Source organism: Stegodyphus dumicola, chromosome 2, assembly GCF_044657685.1.
Source record: "Stegodyphus dumicola isolate Sdum_Otavi_A_Nest chromosome 2, ASM4465768v1".
Lineage (NCBI taxonomy): Eukaryota > Metazoa > Arthropoda > Arachnida > Araneae > Eresidae > Stegodyphus > Stegodyphus dumicola.
Window position 1 is genome coordinate 45,739,176 of NC_140769.1, and position 13,163 is coordinate 45,752,338.

General features: G+C 40.6%; 1 protein-coding gene across 1 annotated transcript in view; it reads right to left on the reverse strand.

The window, feature by feature from the left end:
* Positions 1-12,363, reverse strand: part of LOC118199047 (uncharacterized) — a 64,836-nt gene extending 52,473 nt beyond the window's left edge. The window contains exons 1-2 of the mRNA XM_085810644.1: positions 12,209-12,363; positions 11,970-12,108 (exon numbers count right to left, since the gene is read on the reverse strand). The gene's annotated coding sequence lies outside the window, so the exon portion shown is untranslated. The remainder of the gene's footprint in view (positions 1-11,969; positions 12,109-12,208) is intronic.
* Positions 12,364-13,163: the final 800 nt, after the last annotated feature.

A 13,163-nucleotide genomic window follows, 5' to 3' on the forward strand; every position in this document is an offset into this window, starting at 1 on the left:
TTTTTAGATTAAAGATTTTTCTTTGCTCCTTTGAGATGGTATACGGTAACTTTCGAATCCCGGTGAGCAGGCAGGCTACACTCATGTTTTTGTGATTTTACGCATATCTGTTGTGTATGCAGTGTCTTCTGGATGCATAAATGAATAAAGCTGAACTCTGGTAGTTCGGTCCTAATTTCGAATCCCGGCGAACGGGCTGGGTCCATGGGTGTTTGCGTGATTTTACGCATGTGCCTCGTGTACGCAGCATCTTCTGGATGCATAAGTGAATAAAGCGGCCGAAATTCGCTGAAAACCTCTGATTACTGGTAGTTCGGTCCAACTTTCGAATCCAAGCGACCGTGTTGGCTCAATGTGTGTTTTCGGGATTTTTCGCATGTGTAACGTGTATGCGGTATCTTCTGCATGCATACTTGAATAAAGCGGGAGCAGCCCGCGCAAAACTACAGAACACTGGTAGTTCGGTCCAACTTTCGAATTCCGGGGTACTGTACATAAAATTTGGTCGCATACGTGAATACAGCGCGCGGATACCGGGTAAAACCGCTGAACACTGGTAGTTCGGTCAAACATTCGAATCTCTGCGAGCGGGCTGGCTGCATGGGTGTTTTCCTGATGTTCCGCATGTGTATAGTGTATAAAGTGATTTCTGGATGCATATGTGAGAAAAGTGGGCGCAGCCTGCTCAAAACCTCTTAACGCTGGTAGTTCGATCCAACTTTCGGTGTCGGCGAACGAGCTGGCTCCCCGGGTGTTTTCTTGCTTTAACTCATGTGTATCGTTTATGCAGTATCCTCTCCATGCTTATGTGTATAAAGCGGGCGCAGCCCGCTCCACAAAATCGCTGAACACTGGTATTTCGGTCCTACTTTCGAATTCCGGGGTACTGTATATAAAATTTGGATGCATACGTGAATACAGCGCGCGGATACCGGGTAAAACCGCTGAACACTGGTAGTTCGCTCAAACTTTCGAATCTCGGCGAGCGGGCTGGCTGCATGGGTGTTTTCGTGATTGTTCGCATGTGTATCGTTTATAAAGTATCTCATGGATGCATACGTGAATAAAGCGGGCACAGAATACTGGTAATGCGGTTCTGGTAATGCGGTAATTTCGAATCCCGACGAACTGGCTGGCTCCATGGGTGTTTTCGTGATTTTACGCATGTGTATAGTGTATGGAGTATCTTCTGGGTGTATATGTGAATAAAGCGGGCAGAGCCCGCGCAAAGCCACATAACACTGGTAATTCGGTCCAACTTTCGAATACCGGCGAACAGGCAGGCTCCATGTTTGTTTTCGTGATTTTACGCATGTGTATCGTTTATGCACCATCTTCAGCATGCATACGTGAATAAAGCGGGCACAGCACGCGCAAAATCGCTGAAAAATTGTATTTCGGTCCAACTTTCGAATCGGCAGCGGGCTGGCTGGAGGGGTGTTTTCGTGATTTTACGCATGTGTACGGTGTACGCAGTATCTTTTGCATGCACACGTGAATACTGTTTTGGGCGGGCTCCCGCCCAAAAGCGCTGAACACTGGTATTTCGGTCCAAATTTCGAATACCCGCGAAAGGGCTGGAAGCATGGGTTTTTTTCGTGATTTTCCGCATATGTATAGTGTATGCGGTAACTTCTGGATGCATAGGTGAAAAAAGCGGGGGAAGCCCGCGGAATGCCGCTAAAAAATGGTAGTTCGGTTCAACTTTTCAATACCGGCCAAATTTAACATAGGATATCTTTTAAAAAAGAACAATGATAAGCGGGCTTCAGCCCGCTCAGCTGGCGGGCTTGCCCGCTAGTCTATACTATTAAAATCTGTGTGCCTCTGTCTGTTTGTGTGTTTGTAACATCATCTTCTCCGGAACGGCTGGGTGTAGAGCTTAGCGGAAGGTACCGTTGGATTCAGAATTCCCGTGGCTCGCCATATTGACCATCGGTATCTTCGTGCGACTTTAATTAGCCGAGATATTAATTAAAAACTCATTTTTCCCTACGTTTTTGGCGTTTCTTTCGCTTTCTTTGTTGGGTTTTTCCCTATGAAAGGGATATTTCTCCGCGGCAAGGGGCGAAATTAAGGTACTGGAGCATTTTTAGTCATGTCGCTAATTAAGCGTCTAATTGGCCGATCGACTTGCAACAAACGGCATACGTCGTTTGAAGATCCGAGAATTAAAAATTTCGAAATTTCAAGAAAATTGGATGATTGGTTCCCAAATTACGAATTTTCCTTAATTAAACAAAATGAATCGGAAAAATGCACCAAAAATACGTATCTCCCGATCTAACCGACCGATTTTTTTCAAATTTTGAATTTTGCACTTCCCGGATGCTCAAATGAACGTTAGCGTTGATTGTAAACTGTTTTGCTAATTAGGAGCCTAATTAGCAGATTCATTAAAAAAGCGCTACTACGTTTATCTCCCCTTCCTAACTCGTGGTTGACGGCCTTCGACTCGGAAAGCGACGGGTGTCGGGGGTGGGAGATGGTATCCGCTCCACTGTTGGAATCGTCAAGGCCATTCGCTGGGAATGAAATTAGCGTAGTGGCGCTTTTTTATTCATTATGCTAATTAATGATCTAATTTTCCAATCAATCTAGAACAAAGAGCATCTTTCATCTGACCATCTATCAGTTGTAAATTTCTAAATTTGGAGCCGATCGCATGATTGGTTCCCGAGATACAAAATTTTACTGAATTTTTCTTAATTACAGAAATTGAGCCGGAAAAATGCACAAAAATACGTAACTTTTCTTCAGGGTTTTAAATTGAATTTCTATTGGTCCGTGGGTGTTTGCGGGATTTTACGCGTATGCATAATTGAATAAAGCGGTCGAACTTCGCGCAAATCCGCTGAACACTGGTAGTTCGGTTCAACTTTCGAATCTCGGCTAACGGGCTAGCTGTATCGGTGTTTTCGTGATATTCCGCATGTGTATAGTGTAGGCAGTATTTTCTGGATGCATATGCAAGTAAAGCGGGCGCAGTCCACGCAGAACCGCTGAGCACTGGTAGTTTGGTCCTACTTTCGAATCCCGGAAAACGGGCTGGGTCCATGGGTGTTTGCGGGATTTTACGCATGTGTACCGTGTATGCAGTATCTTCTGGATGAATTGGTGAATAAAGCGGATGAATCCCGCGAAAAAACGTTGAATGCTGGTAATTCGGTCCAACTTATGAATCCCGGCTAGCGGGTTGGCTGATTGCGTGTTTTCCTGATTTTAGGCATGTGTATCGTATACGGAGTATCTGCTGGATGAATACGTGAATAAAGCGGGCGTAACCCGGTCAAAACCGTTGAACGATGGTAGTTCGGTCCAACTTTGAATCCCAGCCAACACGCTGAATCTATGTGTGTTTCAGTGATTTTCCGCATGTGTAACGTGTATGCATTATCTTCTGGATGCGCACGGGAATAAAGCAGGGGGAACAAGCTCAAAACCCCTGAACACTGGTAGTTCGGTCCAACTTTCGAATACCGGCGAAATTACAATGGACATTGAACAATGAACATTGAACAATGAAAAGCGGGCTTCAGCCCGCTCAGCTGGCGGGCTTGCCCGCTAGTCTATACTATTAAAATCTGTGTGCCTCTGTCTGTTTGTGTGTTTGTAACATCATCTCCTCGGGAACGGCTGGGTGTAGAGCTTAGCGGAAGGTACCGTTGGATTCAGAATTCCCGTGGCTCGCCGGATTGACCATCGGCATCTTCGTGCGACTTTAATTAGCCGAGATATTAATTAAAAACTGATTTTCTCCCTACATTTCCCTACGTTTTGCACTTTCTTTCACGGGTTTCCCCTATTTTAGGGATTTGGCCGAGTGCCAAATTCGTTTTTCTCGAATATCTGCGGAACGGCTCCGAGTTGCGATTCGAAACGCATATCCCCGTATTCGAAAAAAATCAACGAATCCATCGATACCGGTCCCATCTTCGTACGACAATAATCGGCGGAGTTATTAATTAAAAACTGCGAAAACGTTATTTCATTTTTCGGAGTGGCAACCGTCTCGGAATTAGCTGAGATAAAATTGCTTTTTCGAAAGCGCCGGGGGGATGACAATTGCTTCCGCTCGAGATTTGTGCTGGCGAAAGGTCACGTGTCAATTTCTTTTTTCTTAAATATCTATGGAACGGCGCTGAGTTGGAATTCGAGGCAGGTGTCTGCGGATTCCAAAAAATTCTACGAATCCAATGATACCATTCTCATCTTCGTAGGACGTTAATCAGCTGAGATATTAATTAAAAACTGTGAAAACGCTAATTTTCGGGCTCATTTTTCCGATTGCAACAGTTTCTTGAATCGCCGCAGATACAAATCAAGGTTATATTCTAAAGTTGAATAAAGCACGCGATTGCATGTTACCTAACTGTATTTTAAAAATATTTCGTTAATGTAGGCATTTTAAATAAACAGCTGCTTTTCACAATTTTTTTTTAATTTCAGGTTAGGATGATTGTCACGTTAATTCTTTTATTGATATTGAATAAAAGTTATTATATTACATTAAATTTAAATGATGACGTTCTTGAAGTTGTACAACTTTAATCAGCTGGGATATTAATTAAAAAATCTGAAAAAGCTATTTTTTAAAAATATGTTGTTATTTTTTTAATAATAAATTTGATTTTTTGGAATAATATATTTTTTTATGTTATTAGATACGTGCACTTAATTTAGATATTATCTTTTAATGCAAATGATATTTTAAATAAGTTCGCACCAATAAAAATTAAATTCACACTTTTTTTTTTTTTTTTTTTAGATTAAAGATTTTTCTTTGCTCCTTTGAGATGGTATACGGTAACTTTCGAATCCCGGTGAGCAGGCAGGCTACATTCATGTTTTTTGTGATTTTACGCATATCTGTTGTGTATGCAGTGTCTTCTGGATGCATAAATGAATAAAGCTGAACTCTGGTAGTTCGGTCCTAATTTCGAATCCCGGCGAACGGGCTGGGTCCATGGGTGTTTGCGTGATTTTACGCATGTGCCTCGTGTACGCAGCATCTTCTGGATGCATAAGTGAATAAAGCGGCCGAAATTCGCTCAAAACCTCTGATTACTGGTAGTTCGGTCCAACTTTCGAATCCAAGCGACCGTGTTGGCTCAATGTGTGTTTTCGGGATTTTTCGCATGTGTAACGTGTATGCGGTATCTTCTGCATGCATACTTGAATAAAGCGGGAGCAGCCCGCGCAAAACTACAGAACACTGGTAGTTCGGTCCAACTTTCGAATTCCGGGGTACTGTACATAAAATTTGGTCGCATACGTGAATACAGCGCGCGGATACCGGGTAAAACCGCTGAACACTGGTAGTTCGGTCAAACATTCGAATCTCTGCGAGCGGGCTGGCTGCATGGGTGTTTTCCTGATTTTCCGCATGTGTATAGTGTATAAAGTGATTTCTGGATGCATATGTGATAAAAGTGGGGGCAGCCTGCTCAAAACCTCTTAACGCTGGTAGTTCGATCCAACTTTCGGTGTCGGCGAACGAGCTGGCTCCCCGGGTGTTTTCTTGCTTTAACTCATGTGTATCGTTTATGCAGTATCCTCTCCATGCTTATGTGTATAAAGCGGGCGCAGCCCGCTCCACAAAATCGCTGAACACTGGTATTTCGGTCCTACTTTCGAATTCCGGGGTACTGTATATAAAATTTGGATGCATACGTGAATACAGGGCGCGGATACCGGGTAAAACCGCTGAACACTGGTAGTTCGCTCAAACTTTCGAATCTCGGCGAGCGGGCTGGCTGCATGGGTGTTTTCGTGATTGTTCGCATGTGTATCGTTTATAAAGTATCTCATGGATGCATACGTGAATAAAGCGGGCACAGAATACTGGTAATGCGGTAATTTCGAATCCCGACGAACTGGCTGGCTCCGTGGGTGTTTTCGTGATTTTACGCATGTGTATAGTGTATGGAGTATCTTCTGGGTGTATATGTGAATAAAGCGGGCAGAGCCCGCGCAAAGCCACATAACACTGGTAATTCGGTCCAACTTTCGAATACCGGCGAACAGGCAGGCTCCATGTTTGTTTTCGTGATTTTACGCATGTGTATCGTTTATGCACCATCTTCAGCATGCATACGTGAATAAAGCGGGCACAGCACGCGCAAAATCGCTGAAAAATTGTATTTCGGTCCAACTTTCGAATCGGCAGCGGGCTGGCTGGAGGGGTGTTTTCGTGATTTTACGCATGTGTACGGTGTACGCAGTATCTTTTGCATGCACACGTGAACACTGTTTTGGGCGGGCTCCCGCCCAAAAGCGCTGAACACTGGTATTTCGGTCCAAATTTCGAATACCCGCGAAAGGGCTGGAAGCATGGGTGTTTTCGTGATTTTCCGCATATGTATAGTGTATGCGGTAACTTCTGGATGCATAGGTGAAAAAAGCGGGGGAAGCCCGCGGAATGCCGCTAAAAAATAGTAGTTCGGTTCAACTTTTCAATACCGGCCAAATTTAACATAGGATATCTTTTAAAAACGAACAATGATAAGCGGGCTTCAGCCCGCTCAGCTGGCGGGCTTGCCCGCTAGTATACTATTAAAATCTGTGTGCCTGTGTCTGTTTGTGTGTTTGTAACATCATCTCCTCGGGAACGGCTGGGTGTAGAGCTTAGCGGAAGGTACCGTTGAATTCAGAATTCCCGTGGCTCGCCGGATTGACCATCGGCATCTTCGTGCGACTTTAATTAGCCGAGATATTAATTAAAAACTGATTTTCTCCCTACATTTCCCTACGTTTTGCACTTTCTTTCACGGGTTTCCCCTATTTTAGGGATTTGGCCGACTGCCAAATTCGTTTTTCTCGAATATCTGCGGAACGGCTCCGAGTTGCGATTCGAAACGCATATCCCCGTATTCGAAAAAAATCAACGAATCCATCGATACCGGTCCCATCTTCGTACGACAATAATCGGCGGAGTTATTAATTAAAAACTGCGAAAACGTTATTTCATTTTTCGGAGTGGCAACCGTCTCGGAATTAGCTGAGATAAAATTGCTTTTTCGAAAACGCCGGGGGGATGACAATTGCTTCCGCTCGAGATTTGTGCTGGCGAAAGGTCACGTGTCAATTTCTTTTTTCTTAAATATCTATGGAACGGCGCTGAGTTGGAATTCGAGGCAGGTGTCTGCGGATTCCAAAAAATTCTACGAATCCAATGATACCATTCTCATCTTCGTAGGACGTTCATCAGCTGAGATATTAATTAAAAACTGTGAAAACGCTAATTTTCGGGCTCATTTTTCCGATTGCAACAGTTTCTTGAATCGCCGCAGATACAAATCAAGGTTATATTCTAAAGTTGAATAAAGCACGCGATTGCATGTTACCTAACTGTATTTTAAAAATATTTCGTTAATGTAGGCATTTTAAATAAACAGCTACTTTTCACAATTTTTTTTTAATTTCAGGTTAGGATGATTGTCACGTTAATTCTTTTATTGATATTGAATAAAAGTTATTATATTACATTAAATTTAAATGATGACGTTCTTGAAGTTGTACAACTTTAATCAGCTGGGATATTAATTAAAAAATCTGAAAAAGCTATTTTTTAAAAATATGTTGTTATTTTTTTAATAATAAATTTGATTTTTTGGAATAATATATTTTTTTATGTTATTAGATACGTGCACTTAATTTAGATATTATCTTTTAATGCAAATGATATTTTAAATAAGTTCGCACCAAGAAAAATTAAATTCACACTTTTTTTTTTTTTTTTAGATTAAAGATTTTTCTTTGCTCCTTTGAGATGGTATACGGTAACTTTCGAATCCCGGTGAGCAGGCAGGCTACACTCATGTTTTTTGTGATTTTACGCATATCTGTTGTGTATGCAGTGTCTTCTGGATGCATAAATGAATAAAGCTGAACTCTGGTAGTTCGGTCCTAATTTCGAATCCCGGCGAACGGGCTGGGTCCATGGGTGTTTGCGTGATTTTACGCATGTGCCTCGTGTACGCAGCATCTTCTGGATGCATAAGTGAATAAAGCGGCCGAAATTCGCTCAAAACCTCTGATTACTGGTAGTTCGGTCCAACTTTCGAATCCAAGCGACCGTGTTGGCTCAATGTGTGTTTTCGGGATTTTTCGCATGTGTAACGTGTATGCGGTATCTTCTGCATGCATACTTGAATAAAGCGGGAGCAGCCCGCGCAAAACTACAGAACACTGGTAGTTCGGTCCAACTTTCGAATTCCGGGGTACTGTACATAAAATTTGGTCGCATACGTGAATACAGCGCGCGGATACCGGGTAAAACCGCTGAACACTGGTAGTTCGGTCAAACATTCGAATCTCTGCGAGCGGGCTGGCTGCATGGGTGTTTTCCTGATTTTCCGCATGTGTATAGTGTATAAAGTGATTTCTGGATGCATATGTGATAAAAGTGGGCGCAGCCTGCTCAAAACCTCTTAACGCTGGTAGTTCGATCCAACTTTCGGTGTCGGCGAACGAGCTGGCTCCCCGGGTGTTTTCTTGCTTTAACTCATGTGTATCGTTTATGCAGTATCCTCTCCATGCTTATGTGTATAAAGCGGGCGCAGCCCGCTCCACAAAATCGCTGAACACTGGTATTTCGGTCCTACTTTCGAATTCCGGGGTACTGTATATAAAATTTGGATGCATACGTGAATACAGCGCGCGGATACCGGGTAAAACCGCTGAACACTGGTAGTTCGCTCAAACTTTCGAATCTCGGCGAGCGGGCTGGCTGCATGGGTGTTTTCGTGATTGTTCGCATGTGTATCGTTTATAAAGTATCTCATGGATGCATACGTGAATAAAGCGGGCACAGAATACTGGTAATGCGGTTCTGGTAATGCGGTAATTTCGAATCCCGACGAACTGGCTGGCTCCATGGGTGTTTTCGTGATTTTACGCATGTGTATAGTGTATGGAGTATCTTCTGGGTGTATATGTGAATAAAGCGGGCAGAGCCCGCGCAAAGCCACATAACACTGGTAATTCGGTCCAACTTTCGAATACCGGCGAACAGGCAGGCTCCATGTTTGTTTTCGTGATTTTACGCATGTGTATCGTTTATGCACCATCTTCAGCATGCATACGTGAATAAAGCGGGCACAGCACGCGCAAAATCGCTGAAAAATTGTATTTCGGTCCAACTTTCGAATCGGCAGCGGGCTGGCTGGAGGGGTGTTTTCGTGATTTTACGCATGTGTACGGTGTACGCAGTATCTTTTGCATGCACACGTGAACACTGTTTTGGGCGGGCTCCCGCCCAAAAGCGCTGAACACTGGTATTTCGGTCCAAATTTCGAATACCCGCGAAAGGGCTGGAAGCATGGGTTTTTTTCGTGATTTTCCGCATATGTATAGTGTATGCGGTAACTTCTGGATGCATAGGTGAAAAAAGCGGGGGAAGCCCGCGGAATGCCGCTAAAAAATGGTAGTTCGGTTCAACTTTTCAATACCGGCCAAATTTAACATAGGATATCTTTTAAAAAAGAACAATGATAAGCGGGCTTCAGCCCGCTCAGCTGGCGGGCTTGCCCGCTAGTAATAGAATAAAAAGAATAGGAAATTTTTTATGATCATATGTATTCGGTTAGTTTTAGGGCCGAGTTAATGAGTAATTATACAAGATCTGAATGCCTGTAAAGTTAACGCATAAAGGGATGTCAAATTAACAATGTATAAAAATTAATTTTAATATATTTTCCTATATGTTTTCATCACATTATTTTCCTTACTATTTGTTTATTATACAAAATTAAGTCTACGAAGAAGAAAACATTTGCTGATACTCTTATATTAAAATATATAGCCGATAACGTTTTTGAATTGTAAAATTATTATTGTTTCGGGATGGACATACTGTAATCTGTCAAAAAGGATTGTTTTTATATTAGAAATTTTAGGCATAAAGTGGAAAGACCACTAGGTCACGCAAGACAGGTATTTATCACAGAGAACATTTTAACATGTATATCACAGTGCTCAAGTGCCAAATGTTTTGGTATTTTAAATTTGCAAACATTTCGATATTAAAATTATAAAAAAAAGTAATTTAAGAGGAAGCATCTTGAAACTTTTTTCTTTTATAATTCATACATTTGTAACAGGAAAACAATGTATCATATGCTGATAACTAGATACAGATAACTAGATACAGATAACTAGATGCAGATAATTAGACATACAGTAAGTGTTCTCAGAAATGAGACTTGGGATATTCCTAGAGAATTACGGTAAGGAGCTAGTACGAGGCGACAGAAGCTAATTGATTTCGTTAGATATTTGCATAACGGTAAGTTAAAAGGAGAAAACTGTTTGATTGAAAGTTTCAAAAACAGACTAAGATAAACAGGTATCTCAATACAAAGAACATATTTCTTCAGAACATTCTGGAAAGTACTCCTGATAGTTCGAGCGCATTAGCGGCCAGATATAAGAATACTGGTAGTTCGATATGGGTTCAAATCCTGGCCAAAGGGATAACTTCGTGGGTATATCCCGGGTTCTTTCCATGTACAACGAAAGTAGCAGCCAATTCCTTTTAGAAAGTACGCCGTGCAGACATTCTTTCCTTTAGGCAGTTAATCCTAATGTATTTTGTACTAATTGCATATAGTTTACTGCCATAATTGAATAAATCCAAACTAATTATGAGAGTGCTGCTTCTATGGCAGAAAAAACAACTAATTTACTGTTTATTTCTGTGCCAGATATATTTTTTAAAGCATAGTTCACAGATATTACTTGGTTTCAAATAACTGGTATAAATGAGTTTGTATGATCTTTTGTAATTAAAATGATCTTTTGTAATTAAAACAGCGAAACAGTAAATCAAATGCACTTCAAACTGTTTGTATGGACAGCTTTGAGAGGATAGTAAACAAAACCTTTATGCTAATTTTTTCTTACGGAGGTTTGTAAGATGACCAAACGTGCATATGTATCTTCATCGTTTTCAGAAACTCAACTGAGACATTTTATACGGTCAAGAAATGGAATAAAAAATCTTTGATGAATATAATATATTTTACTTATGCGATGTCCTTAAACAGTTTAATTTGCTAAAAAATAACTGCAGGGTAGGAAATGCGTCTTTTTTTCAGGCAAAGAGATTATGACTGGTTTTCTTGACAAACTCTGTGCCACCGTATTGAAAATCGTGATTTCTGTCAGCTTTCATAATAGCAGTAGTTAATGATGAACTGAAAAATGATGAAATAATTTTGTTATATTAATTACTTGAAGCAACTGTAATTTTAATATGAGAGTTCGAATCCATGAACTGTTATACATAGTTATATAGACTTAAATATCTGATAAATTTTTTATGAATGATGTAATCTTATTTCTTTGCAAGAAGCTGTGTTTGTACTGAGGATGCCACAGCAGCCAAAGTAACTTTTATTCGAGAAAACACCACCATTGCATAAAGAGTACAATATTTGAAGTGTTTCCTCAACTTTGAAATAAAATTAAAGTGTTTTACGTCTTATATGGTAGAACAATGCGTCACTCAGATGGTTACTCAGTGAAAGGCGAAATCATCTTGACTTAAAGCAAAGAAGTTCTCTTGGTTTATTCCTGAGAGCAATAGACCGGTTAAAAAAGCTTTCGTTCCTGCTCATCATCAAGTATGGGGAACATCAAGACTGATTGTGTATTTTATGTAATTTTGTGTTAAATTTTTATGTAATTGCATTTTGTATTGAGTATAAAAATATAAATGAACATCTATTTACATACAAAATATTCAAATAGCTACCACAAGGAGATACAAGAAGAAAATATAACTGGAAAGGAAGCATGGTTGGAAATGGGTTGAGAAACGATGTTGCAGACAATAAATTTATACATGAAATAGTTAAGTATTTAGATTATTATTATCTTTAAATATAATTGCTAACTTTTATATATCGCATAATATATGAAATAATATAAAATACAGACGTTCATAAATTGTTTACAATATTTACCTGCAAAAGGTTCCAAAAACCAGTCAGCGATAAGTTCTAAACCATATGTCTCAACATTGCGAATAGTGGAGCTATGTTCCATCCGCTAACATCAGCAGCAGCAGTATTAAGTTTGAACCACCTTTGTGCGGTTACACATCTAACACGAAAAAATTAAGAGAAAAAGAATAATAATAATAAAAAGGACTAGAGAGGATGGAAAAAAAAAACTATAAAAATCCCAAATAAAAGCTATGAACCTGGCAACTTCCGGTGTGACTATTAGGTCAGACTGTTTGGAACAAAATGGATACTCAAATTCTATGGACGCCATTTCCCGGAGATGTGCTGCTACAATCCGGTCCGAATGTCGAATGCATGAGATGCGGATCCTTGTATTTTCGCCTTGTACTCGCTGCTGTTCATCTGTTTTGAATAGAAGGTTTGGTTGACGTGTAAGTGTGAATCACTTCTGCTTCCTGTTATTCTCAGTAATGGTTGGAACGAGCTTTCATTCAGGTGGAACTTTTTTTAATCAATGATTAAACTGAAACAAATGACGCAAAATTAACTTCTAGGTTAGTAGTTGTTCAGAAATTATGTTTTAATAAGAAAGCGCTTTGAATGGAGGTCAAAGGCTTCACCTGGTAAATAGATTTGTTTACGTATATGTAAAGGAATAAGGCGACTAGCGGAATTCCGCTGTGGATAGCAAATCTACAGTTACGGCGTATTTCAGAATGTAGTGATATTCAAGAAGAAATTCAGAAGTTGTTTATTTTGTCTTTCGAAAGATTTTGAAAAATATCGCATAGGGCTGTTTGATTAAAATTCTAATTTTAAGCTTATAGAAAGCCATTTACATTTAAATCCATTTTTATGCAATCACCGCTTTAAAACTTCTGGGTCTAAGAAAACGATGTTATATTCCCTGAAATAAGTGAAATCTGAGGCATAAATTACTAACTTAGATAAGCGATAAGCAACGGAGGACGTGGGCACTGTCCCTTTACCAAAAGGTTAATCGGTATAGCACCACGTCCACCTATATCTAGAGCCTAAAGAGGAATCACAAGACGCCACGCACCGGGCTCCCAAACCCAAAGCCAAATTCAACCCGGGGGCAGTCCAACAGACCAAATGCCCACGAAAGACAGTCCCAACAACCGCCCAGGCCCCACATTTATTAAATAAAATAACAAAAGCGTGCAGGGC